This window comes from Sus scrofa, chromosome 17, assembly GCF_000003025.6.
Source record: "Sus scrofa isolate TJ Tabasco breed Duroc chromosome 17, Sscrofa11.1, whole genome shotgun sequence".
Classification (NCBI taxonomy): domain Eukaryota; kingdom Metazoa; phylum Chordata; class Mammalia; order Artiodactyla; family Suidae; genus Sus; species Sus scrofa.
In genome coordinates, this window is record NC_010459.5 from 17,530,853 (window position 1) to 17,553,622 (window position 22,770).

A 22,770-nucleotide genomic window follows, 5' to 3' on the forward strand; every position below is an offset into this window, starting at 1 on the left:
TGGGTTCAGTTCCTGGCCCAGGAAACTTCTACATCCTGTGGGCACAGCCCAAAAAGAAAAAAAAAAAAGGAAAAAGAAAAAGAAAACAGTTGAGTTTGTTCATGTTTTATTCTTCTGTGAAGAGCAGGTGTTCATGAAGCTTTGTTAAGCGATTGAATTAATATAACAGATTATAATATTAGCAGATGTTTCAAGCTATATTTCTTTTTTTAGCATCGGTTTTTCCTCTTGAATTTTTACCAGGTGTAGTATACAAAAGCTTTTCTGCTTTGTTGCAGTTAAATCATAAATATGAAGCTACATAATCTCTTTTAGTATTTGATCAGTACTCCCTGTGTTAATAGTTTAATAGGTGAAATGAATTCCACTTAATAATAGCAGACCAATTTGGTTTTAAGCAAAGAAAATAGAAGTTCAGGTATAGCTTGTATTTTTGCTTCAAATAGACCTAAGCTAATAATGATTTGCATCAGTAGAAATAGCCCTATTGTATTTTCAATAATGTTTAATTTTAAAATACTCATGCAAGTGAACTATATTGTGTCATTATTGTCAATAGCAAGAAGCACCCAGAATGTGCTAGAGAGAGCACTGTACTTGGGAATCTTACAACCTGTAGTATTAGCTGGAACTCCTTTAGTTTAAAAATGACAGGAATTCCCATCCTGGCTCAGTGATTAACAAATCCGACCAGGAACCATGAGGTTTCAGGTTCAATCCCTGGCCTCGAGAAGTGTTTTAAGGCTCCGGTGTTGCTATAAGCTGTGGTATAGGTCACAGATGTGGCTCGGATCCCACGCTGCTGTGGCTCTGGCATAGGCCGGCGGCTACAGTTCCAATTAGACCCCTAGCCTGGGAACCTCCATATGCCATGAGTGTGGTCCTGGAAAAAGACAAATAAATAAATAAGACAAACTTTACTCAAACTGTATCACTGAAAGATATTGACTTGTGCATATAAGCAAAAAGTGAAGGAATTAATGATTTCAGCCATGTCTCTATCCAGAGGATCAAATGACATCATCAAGAATTGTCTTTCATCTCCCATTATGTCCTCTGTATTGCCTGTAATTCTTGGTGGGCAGACTCTCCTGAAGTGACAAGAAAGCCAACAACAGCTCAGGCCTACCTATTTCAATATACAGAAATTCTTTGTACTTCTTGTTCCATATGAAGTACCAGAAACCATGGAGTTCCTGTTGTGGCTTAGTGAAAACAAACCTGACTAGTATCCATGAGGATGAGAGTTTGATCCCTGGCCTCAGTCAGTGTGTTAAGGATCTGGTGTGTTGCCATGAGCTGTGGTGTAGGTCACAAATGCAGCTCAGATCTGGCGTTGCTGTGGCTGTGGCACAGGCCAGCAGCTGTAGCTCTGATTTGACCCCTAGCCTGGGAATTTCCATATGCCCTAAAAAAGCAAAAGAAACCAGAGCTTGGCTTAAGTCACCCACAGCCACTCCTGAACTAGGATCACTGTAGCTTGGAGGATGAAATGTACCCACTGGACAGACTTCTGTCACCTGACCTTCCCTTGAGCAATAAAGGGTCAGCTGCCTGAACCACAAGGACTGACAGTGGGAGAATGATACTTCCCTGAAATTCTTCAGGGGAGTGCTACCTAGAAAAAGGAGGAGTAGTCACCAGGTAGATGAAGATGGCAGATCCACTAAAACTGGGTCGGAAATCAACAATCCATCATCACTGTTTACTTTACCTTGAGAAGCCGTTTAATCTTTTGGACCAGCCCCACCCCCTAGTTTTTCTCATCTTTGAAAATTTTCCCTGAGAGAATTTTGCTGGGAGAATTAAGTTGCTCATGATAAGAAGGTTGCATTATGAATTGTTGCCACTAAACCCTTGTTTTTTGTTATTCTGGTTTTTAAGGCCGCAGCTCCCAAGCTAGGGATAGAATCAGAACTGCAGCTACCAGCCTACGCCACAATCGTAGTAATACCAGATCCTTAACCCACTGAGCGGGACCAGGGATCAAACCCAAGTCTTCATGGATACCAGTCGGGTTCGTTAATGCTGAACTATGACAGGAACTCCCACTAAACCCTTGTTAATCTGAACTAATAAAAAATGATAATTGGCACTTATACCCAATTATTTCAACCCATTTAGGGGTCTGGAAGTAAGATTGAGAGCAACAGGCAGAGGCACTCCTGAACACTGCTGTCTCCTGGCTAACAGGCTTATGTAATTTATTGTGGCTTAGGAGTTCTCACTGTGGCCTCTGACACAGTGGGTTAAGAATCCAACTGCAGCGGCCGCCGTTGCTGCAGAGGTGCCAGTTCAATCCCCGGCCCAGTGCAGTGGGTTAAAGGATCTGGCTTTGACATTTCAGATGCACCTTGGATTCAGTCCCTGCCCCGAAACATCCATATGCCAAGGGTGCAGCCATAAAAGGAAAAAAAAAACTTACTGCAATTAATAATAAATTAGACTCTCTTGATAATGAAAACTGAAAAAATATGGCAATCCATATCTGTACCCTGTGTTCATGTGTGCCTTAGTCATTATTTCTGTCGTGGTCTGTATAGGAGAGACCCCCCAGTAAGGTCCTGTACAGGACACCAAAATGTCATGGTCGGTGCACACAGGTCGGAAAAGAATTTCCAGACTCATATAGGGGAGAAAAGAAAGAAGAGTTTATTGATCATGCGAGATGGTGAGAAAGTAGAGTTCACTGAGATAAGAGATGCTGCAAGTGTGGCGGGATGACTTCCTGACACACAGGGAGAGCCAACCCCAAAGTGAAAAGAGTTTAAGATGAGAGGCACTGCTGCAGCAGTAGGACAACGTCCTGATGATCAGGGAGGGCTGATGCTGAGCTCATGGTCATGTCTCTTTTTATAGCCCAGAGGCAGGAGAGGTCTCAGGATACACTTGCTGACTGGATGATTGGTTAGTGAAAGAGGGATCTAGACTACACTTGCTGATTGATTGGGGGCCTATAAGGCCCCTAGGAAGGCAGGGTGAGGACTGGGCCACCTGCTTTTCCTAGTAGGGGGCAAGAAGGAGTAGGCCAGGTTGCTCAAGGCATTGGAGGAGGTATTACAATGAGATGGGTGGGCGATGATAAGGGTCTGGTAATTGTCTTGGCCAGAGGCTTTGAGTTCTGTCTCCTTGAAAGGCCACTGAAGCCCTACAGTTATCTATAGTTTTATTAAAATGGAATAATAATTATAGTTTAAAATGTAAAGATTTACACTGAAATCTTACCATTTACTTTATCACTTAATATTCCTAGTAGAATTTTAAAAAATCATTGCTTTCCCAGCACCACCTCCCTTTACCACATAGACATTATAAGCAATAATTATTATTTTTATTAATGTCCATTGTGCAGCCTTGAGAGATCAAACATGCCATAGTTAAGGAAAGAGGCTGGCATCGGGTTATGGTTAAGCCAGTTAAACTCAGGTGAGTGACTTGACTTACTTGAACTTCAGGTTCCTCATCTGTAAAAGGGGATGATACCAACACTAGCAAACATCAGTGCTTATCCAGTTTCCCCTGGTACCCATGTTTCCAGCACAGTCAACAGCATCCTTTGCCACTCCAGCTCCCCTACTGTTAGTTCCTGGGTTATATCCCAAGTAAGCAATTTATACTCAAATCCTTCTTTTTTTTTTTCTTTTTAGGGCCACCCCTGCGGCATATGAAGGTTCCCAGGCTAGGGGTTGAATTGGAGCTGTAGCTGCCAGCCTACACCACAGCCACAGCAACAGGGGATCCAAGCCATGTCTGCAACCTGCACCATAGCTCATGGCAACACTGAATCCTTAACCCACTGAACAAGGCCAGGGATGGAACCTGCGTCTTCATGGATGCTAGTCAGATTTGTTTCCGCTGAGCCACGATGGGAATTCCCTTACACTCAAATCCTAATCTAAAAGCCCACTTTTAGAAGAACCCAAACTAGGAGTTCCCGTCATGGCTCAGTGGTTAATGAATCCAACTAGAAACCATGAGGTTGCAAGTTCGATCTCTGGCCTTGTTCAGTGGGTTAAGGATCTGGTGTTGCCATGAGCTGTGGTGTAGGTTGCAGACGTGGCTTGGATCGGGTGTTGCTGTGGCTCTGGTGTAGGCCGGCAGCTACAGCTCCAATTCAACCCCTAGCCTGGGAACCTCCATATGCCATGGGAGAGGCCCAAGAAATGGCAAAAAGACAAAAAAAAAAAAAAAGAACCCAAACCAAGATAAGCACTTTTCTATAAATGGCCTTAACAGAATCTAAAGTGAAAAATGGGTAAAGTCAGAGTAGCTGAGCATTGAGAGAGGAAAAAAAAAAAAAGGAAGGAGGACTGTACCTATGACTCATCCTTTCCAACCTGGCACATAAGTGTCTTAGCTGTTACCATTCTGAAGTCCTGGCCAGTGGCTCTAATCATGGGATCTCCTGTCTACAAAGGACTTAGCCATTTAACCCAAACTCTCAAGTCGTAGAAGAGGCAGCTAAAGAAATGACCATATTGGAATTCCCATCGTGGCGCAGTGGTTAACAAATCCGACTAGGAACCATGAGGTTGCGGGTTTGGTCCCTGCCCTGGCTCAGTGAGTTAACGATCCGGTGTTGCTGTGGCTCTGGTGTAGGCTGGTGGCTGCAGCTCCGATTCAACCCCTAGCCTGGGAACCTCCATATGCCGCGGAAGCGGCCCAAGAAATAGCAAAAAGACAAAAAAAAAAAAAAAAAAAGAAGTGACCATGTTGAGAGTAGGACTGTGTTTCCAGTGTTCCAGGGCAGAACACAGGAAACACAGTCCTACTCTCTGTGCACCACTCTGCACTACTCTGGGCCCCACTAGGGGAACCTTCCACTAGGATTTGCTCAGGAAAGAGATGCAATGCCAGCTGTTTAGAAGTTAGCACTTTGCATCTATAGCAGTGGTTTTCAGACTGCCCTTGGCATAACAGCCTTTTATTTGTGTTCGTTTTTTCCTAACAAAGCCCACTGGATTAGCCAATGTATAGGAAAAACCTTTAGATTTGCAGTATTTGGTTGAGTGAGGGGAGCTGGCATTGTAGCTGGTAGTGGCTGCCCTTCTCCCGTTTCCTCTTCTGCTCCATCCCATTCTCTGCAGCCACTTCTGCCCAAGCCCCAGGAGATTCAGGATGCTCAGTTTAAAAACCACTCATCTAGAGAAGATATTGACTGGCTTAATGATCTGCCTCACCATTAAGGTGGCATCCATTGTATTTTTATATAGATGACCTGTGTATCTATACAAGAAATAAAAAGACAGAAATAAATGAACAAAGTCAACTTAAATGAGACAGATTTTCTTCCTAAAAGACAGTAACAGATGAAAGCTGTATGATGTAGCCAGTTCTTTTCATGCTTTAATTAAGTTACTACACTGAGAAAGCTGCCCAAAAGGCACTCTAGTATTTTATTGATTATGATCACATTTAAATCCCACCTATTGACTTTCTTGCCTCTGTGGAAGGTCATAGAATGATGTTATCACCTGTGAGTATATTCCAAGCTCCTCTTAACTCTGTGTTTCATATGTTCATAAACTTCTCTGAAGTACTTGAGATTGGCAAAAATGAAAAAAAAAATTTTTTTTCCAAGACAACCATTATGAATCCATTGTTCGTTAGAGACTTGTAACTTCCTTCCCTTTCCTTTCTTGATTGCATTTCCTCCTTTCCCAGGAGGCAGGAATTGGGGTTGAGGAAAGCAAATGCCTGGCCCAGCAGCCCTGGTTTTTTCTCTTGCATCCTTTCTTTCAGGGACCTAAGTGTCTACTCAGAAGCATGATTCTAACCAGAGAGCTACAACCATGTCCATTCACAGCTAGAATGTCCTTTGTTCAGAGAAACAACCAGTTAGGAAAAATATATGTAGTAAAAGGAAAAAACAAATGCCAGAGTCGGGAAAATGAATTGGTAACATAATCTAGCCCAGTCTGCTGAGTTTGGTTAAAAACTTTATCCCTCTTCAGACTAATACCTTCCCAAGATGCCTTGCCATTGCATGTGAGAACTACTAGAACAAAGCAGGTAATGGCTATTTTTCCCTTAGAGGTAACCTCTTATTAGAACAAAGCTTTAACAATGGCTGACAACTACTCCTTTCCCCTTCTCAGCAGAGGTGAGGGGAAGGGACTATGGCTCAATTAGAAGGAACAGCTTAGCAGTCCTGCACTACCCTGCAGAAAAGCCAGGAAGCCACAAACATTTGGCCCCCGACATCTGCTTCACCCAGACCTGAGTTTTGTTGATAGTTGGTTTTAACACAAATAAGCAGGAAGGAAACACACTGAATGCAGAGAGTCAACTCCATGGAGAATGTACAATGACCACAAGGAAGCCAAATGAAGTAAGGGGTGGATTTCTACCCTAACACTTAACAGAAAAGCTGGAAAACATGCCATGGTATTGGGAGAAATGGTGTCCGGAAGCTGAGAATGACTGATAGTTTCATTCATTCATTATAGAGATTCTAGGAGCTCTGTCTCTCTGAACCACTGTGGTCTGTAGAACTCCAGTTGCAAAAGCAAAATTACCTGCAGAGTAGGAATTATTTTAAGAAGAATTCTTAACTGAGGATATTTGAAACATTTAAACTTCTCACCTAACATTCAACCTCATATGTAGAAAAGGAGCCCCAAATGCTTTTTATCAATGTTGCTACTTGTCTTGTTTAGATCCTCCCAGAAGCTGACTCTGGGAGGAGAATCCAAGGATAAAGGTTTTATTTGAGAGGTGATCCCAGGTAGCACCAGAAGGCAATTTAGGAAGTGAGAATGATGAAGGAAAGGCAGCCAATAAGTGTTGCGTCATCATCTCAGTCTTCAGCAAAGTCTAAAAGCCAGTGTAGAACACATACCAGAGTTTCTCAAACACAGTTACTGTGTGCAGATGCTCTTAGGAAGTATTCCTCTCAAACACTTCCAATCTGCTGTACAGAAAGTAAGCCATTAGGCCAAAAAATCCAGATGGAAGTCCAGCCCCACTGTATCTCCTGGGGCCCCAGTACAGTCAGCTTCAATGTCATTACCCACAAGACAATATTCACCATGATCACAATAGTTTGAAAAAGGATCTTTCCATTCAGTTCTGCAGCTGTAACAAGAATCCCCAGTGTATAACAAGTGTGTCAAAAAGGATCGTCCAAGTACCTGATGTTCATTGAATTCTTTTCCTTATTCTACCATCCCTGATGCAGTTGTTTGGATATTTTAATCTAACCTATATTTTCCATCTAACTTAAGAACTACAAAGAAGTGGAACAAAATCAAGATAAAGTCTTCCCTGTGAAGGAGACTGTAATTCGGAGAGGAGGTGATAGGTACAAACAACTGTAATTGCAGATAGAATATGGCACTCTACTCATTCATCCAGTCAGTCTCTAATGAGTGTCTTTAAGGTGCTGGAAAAGCTTTGAGGAAAAGGGGCATGTTATTTATTGAGGTTCTGGGGAGTGCCATGAATTGCTCTGAGCTCTTCACCTGTTAATTTTCTTGTATAAACCTCAGAACCAATCTTTGAATCTGTACTATTATCTTCATTAAATAATGAGGAAACTGAGTCTTTGAAGGCACAAAGAACTTTGGAAACTTTGAGAAGGAATTAGGTCCAAGGCTAGAAAGGCATGGAAACTGATGCTACTCTTGGCTCATTCAGTCTTTTTTTTTTTTTTTTTTTTTTTTTTTTGTCTTTTTGCCATTTCTAGGGCTGCTCCCACAGCATATGGAGGTTCCCAGGCTAGGGGTCGAATCAGAGCCGTAGCCACCGGCCTACGCCAGAGCCACAGTGACACAGGATCCGAGCTACACACATCTGCAACCTACACCACAGCTCACGGCAACACTGGATCCTTAACCCACTGAGCAAGGCTAGGGATGGAACCTGCCACCTCATGGTTCCTAGTTGGATTTGTTAACCACTGAGCCACAATGGAAACTCCATCATTCAGTCATTTATTTAATCAATGCACTGAGTCTTACTGCTCGTGTCCACCTCTGAGCTGGACAATAGAAAACTGCCATTCTCATCTTTGTGAGATCCTCTCTGTTGTAGAACATCCTCTGTGAGGAAAGATGTGACCTCAAAGGCTTTTGAAGAGGAAGCAATGTTTAAGCTGTATTTAGGAATGCTATAGGATAGAGGGCTGGATGGGGGACAGACTAAAGTCAGGTGGCATTTAAGGCCCAAAGAGATAATGTGTTCTAAATAGCTCATTGGAAAGCATTAGTGAGCATTCTCCTGAGCCCACTTTTATGCTAGACACTGAGAAAGATGTAAACAAAGTGAAGGTCATGTTTCTCGCCCTTAGAAAGCCAATGTCCATCTTAACCAAGGAACTTGATATTCTGCTTAAAGATCTGGCACATTTTGGTCTCCTTTGTGTATAGTCATGAACCATTGTGAAAGGTCTCCCCTGATAGAGCAATGTGACAGACAGTACTCTAATAAAATGCAATGGACTGGAGTTCCCACTGTGGCTCAGGGGAAACACATCTGACTAGTATCTATGAGGATGCAGGTTCAGTTCCTGGCCTTGATCAGCGAATTAAGGATCCAGCATTGCCGTGAGCTGTGGTGTAGGTCTAAGACACGGCTTGGATCTGGCATTGCTGTGGCTGTGGTGTAGACCAGCGGCTACAGCTCCAATTCAACATCTAGCCTAGGAACCTCCATTTGCTGCAGATGCAGCCCTAAAAAGACCAAAAAAAAAAAAAAAATGCAGTGGACCTATTCCTTACCCTCTGGGGACTTCTAGCCCTAAATGATAAATCAGTCCTTACTTAAATCTAGTAAAAAATACTCCAAGCCCATGTTTAAGAGATCGGAGTTATAATCTGGATTCTGTTCTCATCTAGCCATGTCAAATTAAAAGGACCATTTAGTTCTCTTGTGGCACATCGTGTTGAAGATCTGGTGGTGTCACTGCAGCAGCATTGTCGCTGCTGTGGTTCAGGTTCAATCCCTGGCCCAGGAACTTCCCTGTGCCATAGATGCAGCGCCCCCCCCCCCACCACCAAAAAGAGAGGGCTGTTTAATCTCACTCGGTCAAAGTGTATCTGTCCTGTTAAATAATAAAATGTTTTCTTACCTACCAAATAGAACAGTGAGAAGTAAATAAATTGCAAAAGTGAGAATATTTTGAAAAAGGGAAAGTGCTAAATCAAAGTTGTGTTATTATTACAACTTTCACACAAAACCACATTAACAAGTTCAACAAAATACAGGGAAGACTCTAGGAGCATAAAAGCCATGACGGCAGGGTCATGGGATGGATCTGATATCTTGGACTTGAATTTGAACACAGTGATGGTAATAGAATTTTTTTTCCCCAACCAAGATAGAATAAGAACATGTGACACTTTTCAGCCAAAGATAAAGTCATAATGCATGAGAACATGAATAGAATATACTAACTCCGGGACTGGAAAGAAATTGATAAAATAGACAAAGATGCCAGCAAAGTTCATGTACCATACAAAAACAGCTAGTTGGCAAAGGTAAAAGGAAAGTTTGTGCCCAAGCAAAGGTAATTGAAAACGGAACCCTTTATAGATTATTTCTGAAAGCAGGCTAATAGATTTGAGTGAGCCTTGGGATATTAGAGCCATCTGCAGTTAAACTTTCTCTGAGCTGGTCTAGCAGAACTCACATAAGGGTCACAGCACCAGGAAGAAATGTGAGCCAAGAAAATACCTTCTCAGAGCTCTGCTTGGAAGTGATTTTAGGAGGTGCTAAGCCATTGGACCAGTAACTTTCCAACAGGCTCTGCTATCATTACATTAAGAACATGGCTTGAATGATGATGAATGGATTTGCAACCCCTGAATCCCAATGACATCCAATCATGTGAGTGCCAGATCCTGCCTAATTGCCATTTGGCTCAAAAAAGTGAGGGTAGTGGCCATGGTAGCTGGCAGACGTGCTGTCCAGTTTTGCCCATCTCAACTGTGTGATGACTATGAGGATTTACAGGCCATCTGTCTTCCAAGGCATAATTTGTAGAGATTTCTCCATGCTTCCAGGCTTTGAAAGATGTTATTTGCATGTGTTTGGCTATTTCTTTTACAAGGTAAGCCGCATATTTTTTTTTTTTTTTTTTTTTGCAAAAGCCACAAAACATCACGTTTTCTGTTTAGCGTTTCTGTTGTCCTCACATTGGCATAACTCGTTGTCCTCCCCAAAGGAAAGACTCCTGGGCTGGAGAATAAGAATGTTAGAGGATGCCTTTAAATTACATGCAGAGTTTAGAATGCAAATTAAGTCTGGAAAATAACTTTAGACTTTGATAGACAAATCCAAATCAAAGAGCTAATCCTCACGCCTCTGCCAGATGATGGGTCATTTGTCCTGCCTGAGCCCAGCTTCTTTTAACAGAAAGATAAAAGTCACATGTTTTAGAGAGATAAGTAAATCATGGGGGAAAAAAACTTTCTTGGTCACATTCAGGGCTATTTTTAGGACTAATCCAGGATGCCCAGATTGAAGCCAACTGCTTTGAAGGCAGGATCTTCTGCTTTCATCATTCTTGTCTGTCATCCAGGCTGGTGTTGGGAAAGTTCTAGGGAAAAGCATCATCAGTTGCACTCACCACCCACCACCATCTGGCTTTCCATCGCATGGCACCACCTCCAGATCCAGCTCTCACACTGAGTTCCCCTGTGACCTTAGACAAATTGCTTCCCTCTCTAAGCCTCAGTTTGTTCAGCTGAAAATGGGAATTTAAAAGAACTTCTCTCAGAGGGTGTCTGTGCCTGGCACATGGTCAGTACATGGGTAATGCTGGCTCTTTCCCTTATGATGGTGATGGTTTACTTTCCCCCAATATTAAATGGTGTGTTCTACAGCAGGCTAGCATGGCAGTTAATAGCATGGAACACGCAACCTGTCTTTGGGTTCAAATCCCACTTTATCCACCTGTAAGCCCTGGGCCCTTGGGCAAGCTACTTGCCTGGAGTTTCTAATTCATAGAATAAGCATGAAAATAGTACCCACTTTGTAGAATTATTATGAGGATAGAATGAGTTACTATTTGCATGTAGTAAATACAGTATATAAAGGTGTGTTACATAATATATGGAAAATAGATTAAATTCATGAAGCTCTTACAAGGCTATTATGTCTCTTCTGTTATCATCCTGCTTGCATATGCATATATATATTTTTTTTTTCTTTCAAGTCAGAATCCATTCTTTTTTTTTTTTTTTTTCCTATTTCTTGTGCCGCTCCCACGGCATATGGAGATTCCCAGGCTAGGGGTCCAATCGGAGCTGTAGCCACCAGCCTACGCCAGAGCCATGGCAACGCGGGATCCAAGCCGTGTCTGCAACCTACACCACAGCTCACGGCAACGCTGGATCCTTAACCCACTGACCAAGGGCAGGGATTGAACCCGCAACCTCATGGTTCCTAGTCGGATTCGTTAACCACTGCGCCACGACAGGAACTCCCATTCTTTTTTTTAAGTACTGTTTGTAAACACAGCTAGTCACATGCTCGTTCCTTTTTTAAAAAAAATTTCTTTTTTTTATTACTCAATGAATTTATCACATCTATAGTTGTATAATGATCATCACAATCCAGTTTCACAGGATTTCCATCCCACAACCCAAGCACATCCTCCCACCCCCCAAACTGTCTCCTCCAGAGACCATAAGTTTTTCAATGTCTGTGAGTCAGCATCTATTCTGCAAAGAAGTTCAGTCTGTCCTTTTTTCAGATTCCACATGTCAGTGAAGGCATTTGATGTTGGTGTCTCATTGGATGGCTGACTTCACTTAGCATGATAGTTTCTAGGTCCATCCATGTGGCTAAAAATGCTGGTATTTTGTTCATTAACTTCTTGATCCACTCCTCTGTCGATGGACATTTAGGTTGTTTCCATGTCTTGGCTATTGTACAGAGTGCTGCAATGAACTTCGGAGTACATGTGTCTTTGCGAGTCATAGTTTTCTCTGGATAGATGCCCAGGAGTGGGATTGCTGGATCAAATGGTAGCTCTATGTTTAGTTTTCTGAGGAACCTCCATACTGTTTTCCACAGTGGTTGCACCAATTTACAATCCCACCAACAGTGTACTAGGGTTCCTTTTTCTCCACACCCTCTCCAGCACTTATTGTTTGTAAACTTTTTGATGATGGCCATTCTGGCTGGTGTAAGGTGGTACCTCATAGTGGTTTTGATTTGCATTTCTCTAATAATGAGTGATGTTTAGCATCTTTTCATATGTTTTTGTCTTTTTGCCTTTTCTAGGGCCGCTCCCGTGGCTCATGGTGGTTCCCAGGTTAGGGGTCCAACTGGAGCTGAAGCCACTGGCCTACACCACAGCCACAGCAATGCCAGATCCAAGCCACGGCTGCAACCTACACCACAGCTCACGGCAATGCCAGATCATTCAACCCACTGAGCGAGGCCCGGGATCGAACCCACAGCCTCATGGTTCCTAGTTGGATTCGTTAACCACTGCGCCGCAATGGGAACTCCCTCATATGTTTTTTTGCCATCTGTGTGTCTTCTTTGGAGAACTGTCTGTTTAGATCTTCTGCCCATTTTGTGATGGGGTTGTTTGGTTTTTTTGGTATAGAGCTGCAGAAAGTGTTTATAAATTTTGGAGATTAATCTCTTGTCAGTCGATTCATTTGCAAAGATTTTCTCCCATTCTGTGGGTTGTCTTTTCATTTTGTTTAGGGTTTCCTTTGCTGTGCAGAAACTTTTAAGTTTGATTAGGTCCCATCTGTTTATTTTTGTTTTTACTGTCATGACTCTAAGAGGTGGATCTGAGAACATGTTGCTGTCGTTTATGTCAGAGAGTGTTTGGCCTGTTTTCCTCTAAGAATTTTATAGTGTCTGGTCTTATATCTAGGCCTTTAATCCATTTGGAGTTTATTTTTGTGTAAGGTGTTAGGGAGTGTTCTAATTTCATTCTTTTCCATTTGGCTGTCCAGTTTTCCCAGCACCACTTATTGAACAGGCTATCTTTTCTCCATTGTATATTCTTGCCTCCTTTGTCATAGATTACTTGGCTGTAGGTGCATGGGTTGAATTCTGGGCTTTCTATCCTGTTCCACTGATCTCTGTTTCTGTCTTGTTGCCAGTACCATATGATTTTGATGATTGTTGCTTTGTAGTATAGTCTGAAGTCCAGGCGCCTGATTCCTCCAGCTCCATTTTTCTTTTTCAGGATATCTTTGGCTTTTCTGGGTCTTTTGTGCTTCCAAACAAAATTTAAACTATTTTGTTTGAGTTCTGTGAAAAATGTCCTTAGTAATTTGATAGGGATTGCATTGAATCTATAGATTGCCTTGGGCAGTATAGTCATTTTGATCATATTGAATCTTCCAATCCAAGAGCATGGTATGTCTTTCCATCTATGTGTGTCATCTTTGATTTCTTTCATCAGTGTCTTATAGTTTTCAGAGTACAGGTCTTTTGTCTCTTTAGGTAGGTTTACTCCTAGGTATTTTATTCTTTTGGATGCGATGACGCATGCTCTTTCCTTGACCCTCCACAGCATTATTTTTTTACTTTAGCCCATTGTCATCTTACATCTGCTTTAAGAACCAGCTCAGGAGCATTTCCATATTGATTCTTTGATGCCGTGAGGTCATTTCCAAGGTAACCATCCTGGTAACCACAATGAACAGGAAAGAGCCTGAGCAGGGGACTTTCAAGGCACCTAGTCAAGTACCATGAATTCTATTTATAGATTAGTGAGTTCCCTTCGTGGCTCAGTAGTAACAAACCCTACTGGTATCCATGAGGATGGTTAGATCCCTGGCCCTGCTCAGTGAGTTAAGGATCTGGTGCTGTTGTGAGCTGTGGTGTAGGCTGGCAGCTACAGCTCCAGTTCAACACCTAGCCTGAGAACTTCCATATGCTATGGGTGTGGCCCTAAGAAATGACAAAAAAAAAAGAGAGATTAGCTTGCACCCATGCCCCACTATCCTTTTTCCTCGCCCAGTCCTAGAGCAAAGCACACAGCACAGACTCTGGTGCTAAGAACTTGCCCTCAGGCTCAGACATTTTGGTGTGACAAGGAGCATCAACTTCTGTTACCTGATCTTATTGAAAGTCACTTTCCTAAACTTCTCAGTAGAAAGGAACAGCCTATGGGTTTATTTCAAATAAACTTCATACTTGTGAATTCCAAAAGTAATTCTAGCAGAGCTGAGCAAAGAAATTAGGAGGAGGAAGTATTGACAGGGCAGGGAACTTATGGCAATGTAATGAAGTACAATCAACTCTTGTGTTGTTTAAGGATTGATTTACTCTATTGAGAATTACCCTAGTCCCCTATTTCTGGTCTATATTCATGCCTTTCTTTTTAATACTCTCTGATACTAGACAGAGGGAGGAAATAAAGCTAAAACTCTCCTGCTGTTCTGGCCAGAGGAAAATTCGAGGGCTTGGAACTTTCTGGAGCATCTCTAAGGAAAGGAGACACAGGCTTCTCTCTTCAGGACGTCAAACTTGAGGCTTCCCCTAAGCATGGGGACAAGGAAGCCATAGTAGAAGAATGCCCTCATAACCAAGCAGAAACAATACACTTACTTTAATTTTCCCTTCTCTGCCATCTTTTTCTTCCCTGAGACAAAGCTAGAATGCTTTGGTGCTGCCCGTATCAGAGAAGAATCAGAGGGTCCTGAAAAGTATAAGGGAGGAAATACCTCATCTGTTAAATATTCCACCTGATTAGTACCTGGGAGCTGAGGTTGCCTCTGTGAATCTGACTACATTCTACTTGGGAAAAGACACAGCAAGGAAAACCAGACTGACAAATTATCCACATGGTGCCCTCTGTGGTGAGATACTAGTCACTGCATACTTTTCACCAGAAAGATGTGAGTAAAAGAAAACCAGGGAGATCCCTAATAAGCCTCTGATCAGGCAAAGCTGATCTGTGACAGACCTTCAGTTTCTCCTATCTGATTTCATTTTACCTAAAAAATTGTAGGATTCTTGGACAAAGCTTGTGAAATCTGACTTTTTAAGCTTAATCCACAAAAATTCTGCAGTCTGGTATAGTAGAAAAATCATGGAACATCATGATATATAGAATAGTCTAGACATATTCATCTAATTAAACTCTCTCTTGAAACCACAGTAAAATAGCATTAAAAGAAATATTTTTAAAGACATAATATGGTTAGGGTGGAAATAATAGGATAAGAGACAATGATTGCATAATTTTAGCAGCTACCTATAGCTTTACAGCTATAACACATCTGAGAAAACTGATCGTAGATTAGTCACGTGAGACCCTGGGGAGCAACTTGAGTTTTTCTACGAAAATCTTAAAAGTCTCAGCAATGGATGGTGTTAGGTTCCTCTGGAAGTGAGTATAGAGATGAGGCCAAAAAAAAAAAAAAAGCAAAGGTGGTTTATAGGTGTTTAAAGATTAGTCAGAACTCCTGCCTGGGAGAAAACTAAAGGTTTACCTTCTAGAGACCAGAAAGCAGAGGGTCTGAGGATAGCACAGTCCTTGGTGAAGCCAGAGCTACCATTTGAAAACAAGGAAATAAAGTTATCATAAACATAGTGAGTACCTCTTCCCCTGCTTGGCTCTGGAAGACTGGCATCCAGGCCTTTATCCTGCTGGCAAGTGATTAAACAGGTCTTTTCTCAGGACTTGATCAGCCCAAGAAGAAAGATCTAAAGGTGTTGGCATTAGGGGTTACTCCAAAGAGACAAAGACTGATCCCTCTACAATGATGCTTTAATCACTCTCAGACTTTTCAAATTCATATCCAGATATACAGAGGCTTTGAAAATTCCAATCAGCTTTTTAGTTGAAATATGAACTATTAAAAATCTCTAGACATCTAAGGAAAATGTCCTTTAAAAGTTGAAATAAGCAGGAATAAAAGTAACCTTGGGGAAAACAATGACTGAGAAGACAACTTCACATATACATATATCATTAATCTCCTTCGAAAGATAATAGAACATATTGAACTTCTGAAAAAAGAACAATGTTATTTTTTTAAGGAAATGTCAGAGGCTATAAACTGGCTCTGAGACATTAAAAGATAGCAGAAATGAAATACTCAAAATGGTTGGAAATAAAGTTGTGGAAATCTCCCAGAAAGGAGAGAGAGAAATAAAAATAAAAAACCAGAGGGATAATGTATAAAAATGTAAAAAAACAATATTCTAGAAGAGAAAGAACAGAAATTAGCATAGAGATAATTTATGAAAATATTCCAAATAGAAGGATAATAGCTTTCACATTGCATGGGCTCCAAGAGTGTCCAGCACAGGAGATAAAGATAAACCTATTCCAAAGCAAACTATGGTGAAGTCTCAAGAAACTGGAACTGAATAATATGGTAGAAATTTCCAAAAGAGGCTAAATAAAAAAAACAGGCCACATATGTTTATAGGATAATGAATAAGGAAGTCTTCAAATCTCCTAACTGCTACACTAGAAGCTAAAAGGCAATGAAACAAATCTCACTAAAATCTAAAAGAAAAAAATTTCCAGCCTGCAATAGTATACCCAGCTAAACTAGCAATTGAGTATGCCAATGTCATGCTGCCATTTTTAGATACACAAGGCTTAAAAAATGTAACACTCAGGAGCACTTTCTCAGCAAGCTACTGGCAAATGTGCTCCCACTGAAAAGCTAACCATGAAAGAGGAAAACATGGTTTCCAAAATAAATAAATAAAAGTTATTCAACAAAAAATAGAAGTGAAAAAATGTTAATTGATCAATCTAGATTGTAGTAGGTCATAAGACTCCAGGAAAGAGTTCAAGAAAATGCAACTGGGAGAATACTTGTGTCTGAACATATTACAAAAGGTAAGGATAACAGAGTCTTCTTCCTGGAGAGACTTAAACCAAAACATCTTTTCTTAGATGCCTGGAACAAGAGGTGAAGTTGGAAAGTTATGTTGGAAGTAGGTTTCTAGAGGTCAAGAGATTAAAAAGATCAAGACCTGAGAAAATGAGAGAACCAGTGCACAAAGCTCTTTAGATCTGTAGATTGTTCCCTTCTGTTCTCCAGAGCTCCCTGTATTGGACACAGATCCTCCTCTTCTTAATTGTTCCCAATGTCCATGGGATGGTCCCAGGTTTAAAGAAGACAGGGAGCAGCTTGTTCCCCGGTGTATAGTCAAAGGCCTTGGCATGCATTGTTTAAGTGTGAAATGTATCCAGCTGAATGTCGCTGGATACACTGCAAGATTTTCAAGCATCCATAGAAAGCCTTATCTTGTCACAACAAAATTTCAAATTTCTGTCTTCCTGACATGTTTAGGAGAATGCCAGTAGAGCCTCAGTTATTATCTACCCAGGGAAAGGAGAGAAGCAGAAGGAAGCAAAGGTACAGTTGCTGGCCATGGGATGTGTGCAAAGCTGTGTGACACTTGAGAGCTTCTTTTCAGCAAAGATTTTGCTAAAGAATGATGAGACCGCAGTTCCCGTCGTGGCGCAGCAGTTAATGAATCCAACTAGGAACCATGAGGTTGCGGGTTCGATCCCTGCCCTTGCTCAGTGGGTTGACGATCCAGCATTGCCGTGAGCTGTGGTGTAGGTTGCAGACGCGGCTCGGATCAAGCGTTGCTGTGGCTCTGGTGTAGTCTGGCAGCTACAGCTCTGATTCGACCCCTAGCCTGGGAACCTCCATATGCCACGGGAGCGGCCCAAGAAATAATAAAAAAATTAAAAAAAAAGAATGATGAGACCTTTAAATGACCATTTTCCTCCTGTATCCTTCTGAAGATGGTTCCTTACCATTGAAGTCAAATCTTTTCCCTCTTGATCACTAGCCTTCACTTTTTCAATGTAAACTAGAACATCTTTTAAAAGGAAAAGCTTCATAGAGCAGTGTTTTTTTCCAATCCTTAAGAGATTTATATTTTTCCTACTTTGGCTCTAAATGAGTCAAACATGCTTACAAAGATCTTTAGGTGCCATTATATGAGTGACATATCCACTTGGAAGCATCCCAGTCTTTTATTAAGAAAATATGTAAGGGAATTTATTTTTAGCCTTTCTCAGCTGGCATTATCCTCACAAACTTAACTTCTCTTCCTGTTGAGTTTATTCCAGAAAAGAATCACATTGCTTTTAATTGTGGTTTGATGTTTCATAATCTCATTCGAATATGGGACATTTTGTTTTAATTTATCTCATAACCACCCCCGATTTATTAAACGAGTTGAAGTCATAGAATTTTAGAGCTGAAAGAGATATCAGAGCCCATCTAGTTTGTTCATCCTGTGGTTGAAGAATTTGTCGCTGACCAGTTACTGCTGGCAGGAATGGAAGTTGCATTTCTTGTACTGTTACTAATTAGACTAATTTGTTTAGAAAAACAGTGTTTTTCCTATCTGAATTCTCAAGGTTTTTCATTCTTCCTTGTGCCTAAGTGGACCTGAAAAAAACTGTAAAGAGTTTTGCAAAAACAGTTAAAAATTAGTAGAAGAGCACTGATGCATTTAAGTCAACAACAACAGCAATATTCCAGCTATAGTTTAAATGAAACGATGAAACAAAGAAAAATCCTCTAAGGGTCTTTTTTCTGTCCCAAAGCCTTTACTAGTCACAACTATATTTTTAGGCTAATTCATTATACCAAAACATCGACATTTTTGCCCATGAACTCTTGACCCCTCAGCTGAGGTCTTGCCTCTTTACTTTTTTATGTAAACTCCCTATCTTTAATTTTTCATTGGTTTTTCTTGACTTTGACATATCTCTGACTAGTCATTTGATGCATCAAAAATCTTGAACATTTGCTTCTTTAGCAAGGCAAAGCTTTGGGGTTGAAAAGCTCTTTGATGTCTGCTCACTTGCAGTCTACAGTCATAGTCCGAACTGTCCTCCAGACTCACTCATTGTTCTGATTCAAGGTTAAGTATATGGTTAAGAAGGTTTAAAGATATGGCACATATATACAGTGGAATATTGCTTTGCCAAAAAAATGAAATAATGCAATTCGTAGCAATACAGATGGACCTGCAGATCATCATACTCAGCAAAGTAAGCCAGACAGAGAGAGACAAATATCATATGATATCCCTTATATGTGGAATCTTAAAAAAAAGGATACAAATTAATTTACTTACAAAACAGAGACTCACAGATGTAGAAAAAAATCTGATGGTTATCAAAGGGGGGGGGAGATAAATTAGAAGTTTGGGATTAACAGATACTGCTACATATAAAACAGAAAACCAACTGGACCTACTTTATAGTACACAGAACTGTATTTAGTATTTTGTAGTAACCTATAAGGAAGAAGAATCTGACAGAATATTTGTATGTTATATATTGTTATATATTTATACATCATACATTGTACATATATATAATATATAAGTGAATCATTGTGCTATACACCTGAAACGAACACACTGTAAATCAACAATACCGCAAATTTTTTAAAAAGGTTAATTCCTCCACTGGGGATTCCTAAAATATTTAATATAATTAATTGTAAATAATCCTCACAAACACTAATTCACCCAATTCTTTTTTTTTTACTAATTTTAATAAATGCTAAAAGTTATGTTAAATTTTTGACTTCTATGAAATAATAAAGGTAGAGAAGATAACCCAAAGGTTTTGTTTAGTATACCTGTAGAACTTTAACCAGGTTTATATTCAATTTAGCAATTTTTTTATAGGTTTGAAGGGATTTTTTGTTTGTTTTAATGTGTTGCTCACACACATATATGTATGTGTCAATATTTCATAGCCTCCTTTGAAATGGCTTTATCATCTTCCTGATTTCCTCATTAAGGAATAACAAATATACAGCTTGTATACCCCCTCTTTTCTGTCCTGCACCCATGAGCGACATCAGCATTAACCACAGGCATGGTTCTGAATCTTTCTCGACATAAATGTTTAGAAGGCCCTAGAGGCAATACATGGAACTCGATGCTAAAGTTAAAATTCATTTGCCATCCATGCCATATTGGCATATGTTTTGTTTGAACTGCTTTTAAAAGTTACTGATAGGACCAAAGGATATTTTTTGCTCAAGGTACCAGACATAAACACAGCCTCAGGGTTCACTCCAGCACTGTTAACGATGGCATGTTTGGTCACACATTGCTGTCTTTTGCATGCCTTTAGAAGGAGTGAACACTGGTGAGTTTTCCTTGGAACATCCTTTATTCCAGGAATTACATTACTTTCCTTTGTTGGCCCCTAAAGACACTTTCACTTACCACCTGTCCGTTGAAGTGTATCAACAGCTAGAGATTGAGTTGTAGGACATTATCATGTGCATTGGTTAAAAACACCAAATACAATTTCATAGGATTCAACCTAATCAAATAAAAGCATCAAAATGATGCCATCCTTGGTGATCTTCCAGTTTCAAAACAGTTTGTTTACTGTTTTGAATCCCTGACAATCAAAATTAAGCACTGTTCTTACACCTACTGTATGCAGCAAATCATGGTAGATTCCAAGGATGACAGAGATAGATAAATACATGCATCCTGCTTTGGCGAAACTCCTGCCTGCTGTTCATAGTGTGAACTGTCTTCTTTCAGATTATGAGTTATTTAAAGGCAGAGGCTGAACTTTGCTTTATTTTTCTGTACATTCATCACATGGCAGATGTTCAATATATTTTTAAGTGACTGAAAGATAGGAGGGGGAAAGGAAAGGAAAGAGGAGGGAGGAATGGACTGTGGTTTGAGAAGAAGCCGGCAGGAATGGACTTGTCACAGGAAAAAGGAAGTCTAGGAAGAAATTAGTTTTTTGTTTTTTGGGTTTTTTTTTAATTTTTCCTCTAAATGTTTAATGCTCCAAAATATTTTTGAAGCGATCTATTTTAATAGCTTTGGCCTGCAGTGGGATTGACTTTGGGTTGTTTGCAAAAATTGAAACCAGTCTGAAAGGATCAATGCATTTTACCTTAAGTGAATTTCAAAGGAAGGCTCCAAAGGCAGTCACCAACGTGTTGTCATTGATGGCAGCGTTACTGGAATGATCACCTTGGTAGGTGACAGATATTTGGTATAAACTACGACATCTGTTAAAAATCGGTCACACAGACATACCAGTATGTGGAACTTTATGTCATATTTCTCATTTCTCTCTCTCTCTCTCTCTTTTTTTTTTGTCTTTTTTCTTTTCTTTTTTTTTTTTTTTTTTTTTTTGTCTTTTAGGGCCGCACAGGTAGCATATGGAGGTTCCGAGGCTAGGGGTCGAATCAAGCTGTAGCCACAGTCCTGTGCCAGAGCCACAGCAACAAGGAATCTGAGCTGCATCTACAACCTACACCACAGCACACGGCAACGCCAGATCCTTAACCCAATGAGCAAGGCCAGGGATCGAACCTGTGTCCTCATGGATGCTAGTCGGGCTCATTAACCACTGAGCCACAATGGGAACTCCATATTTCTCATTTCTAATGCAAGAGGCAGTCTTAGGACTATTTCCTTTCATCACTATTGAAATTTTGAAGGTATATGTTAGAGTTGATTTATAAGGTGTTTACAGTAAAAATCATTGTTCCTATTTAAGTTTGTCTAGGACGATTTTTCTTTTTATAAAACAGCTCCACTCATCCAACACGAATAACCAAATTTCTTTCTCCTTGTGTTTATTTATTCCTGGAAGGTAATCAAGGTGATTTAGCTATAATGTTTCCAGAATTAGGGAAAGTACTCATCAGTTATTTCAAGAAATTTACTGGATATAAAAAAAAGATTTACACTGTAGTAAGTAGTGTTAACTTTTCCATTTACAGATGACATCTCTCTTACTATTCAAGAATGACTAATATTCAAATTAATAAAAATTATAATTATTAGATATCATGTCTTTACCTATGTGTTTGGCATAGGACTGAAGAGAAGGCAAACCATTGGTGAAAGAGTAAATTGCTAGAACTTTGACAGAAAGCAAATTGGTTATATATACTAAAAGCCTTAAAAATATGCATAAACTATGAACCAGCAATTCTGTTCGGGGGAACTCCTTCTAAGGAAATAATTAAAAGTTTGTACAAAGGTTCAACCTCCAGAATATTCATTACAATGTTATTTATACTAGTGAAAAATGAGAAACAACTATAAAGATAATGGAATATTACTTAGCCATGTTATGGTTATATATTCTATAATGTATAAAATATAAATATTATATGACAGTATTCATAATATAGTCAGTTAATACAAAGGTTACTAAATCATATACATATATATGATTGCATCTTCATGAAAGAATTACACACAGACACATACACACATTTTTTTTTTTTGGAAGCATATACAGCAAGATTTTATTTTATTGTCATTTTTTTTTTTTTTTTGTCTTTTTTGCCATTTCTTGGGCTGCTCCCGCGGCATATGGAGGTTCCCAGGCTAGGGGTCCAATCGGAGCTGTAGCCGCCAGCCTACACCAGAGCCACAGCAACTCAGGATCCCAGCCGCCTCTGCAACCTACACCACAGCTCACGGCAATGCCAGATCCTTAACCCACTGAGCAAGGGCAGGGACCGAACCCGCAACCTCATGGTTCCTAGTTGGATTCGTTAACCACTGAGCCACGACGGGAACTCCTACAGCAAGATTTTAATAGTAATTACCACTGAAGGAAGTTAGGCATGTTCAGAAAAGTTTCAGTTTTCCTTTCTGCTCATCTCATTTCTTACTTTTTCTTCCATGAACACATACTTTTATATTAATACAAAATTTTTGCAACAAGGAGAAAGAAATACTGCCCTCCAACATTTATTGGCAAGATCTTTGCTATGCATGATTGCACTGGTGGTTGAGTTCGTTTCTTTGTTTTTTGAGGCTTTGATTTTTAAGGTTGAA

The 22,770-nt window shown here is 40.2% G+C and overlaps 1 protein-coding gene across 4 annotated transcripts in view; it reads left to right on the forward strand.

The window, feature by feature from the left end:
- Nucleotides 1–22,770, forward strand: part of PLCB1 (phospholipase C beta 1) — a 738,118-nt gene that overhangs the window by 523,656 nt on the left and 191,692 nt on the right. The gene's annotated exons all lie outside the window — the stretch shown is intronic.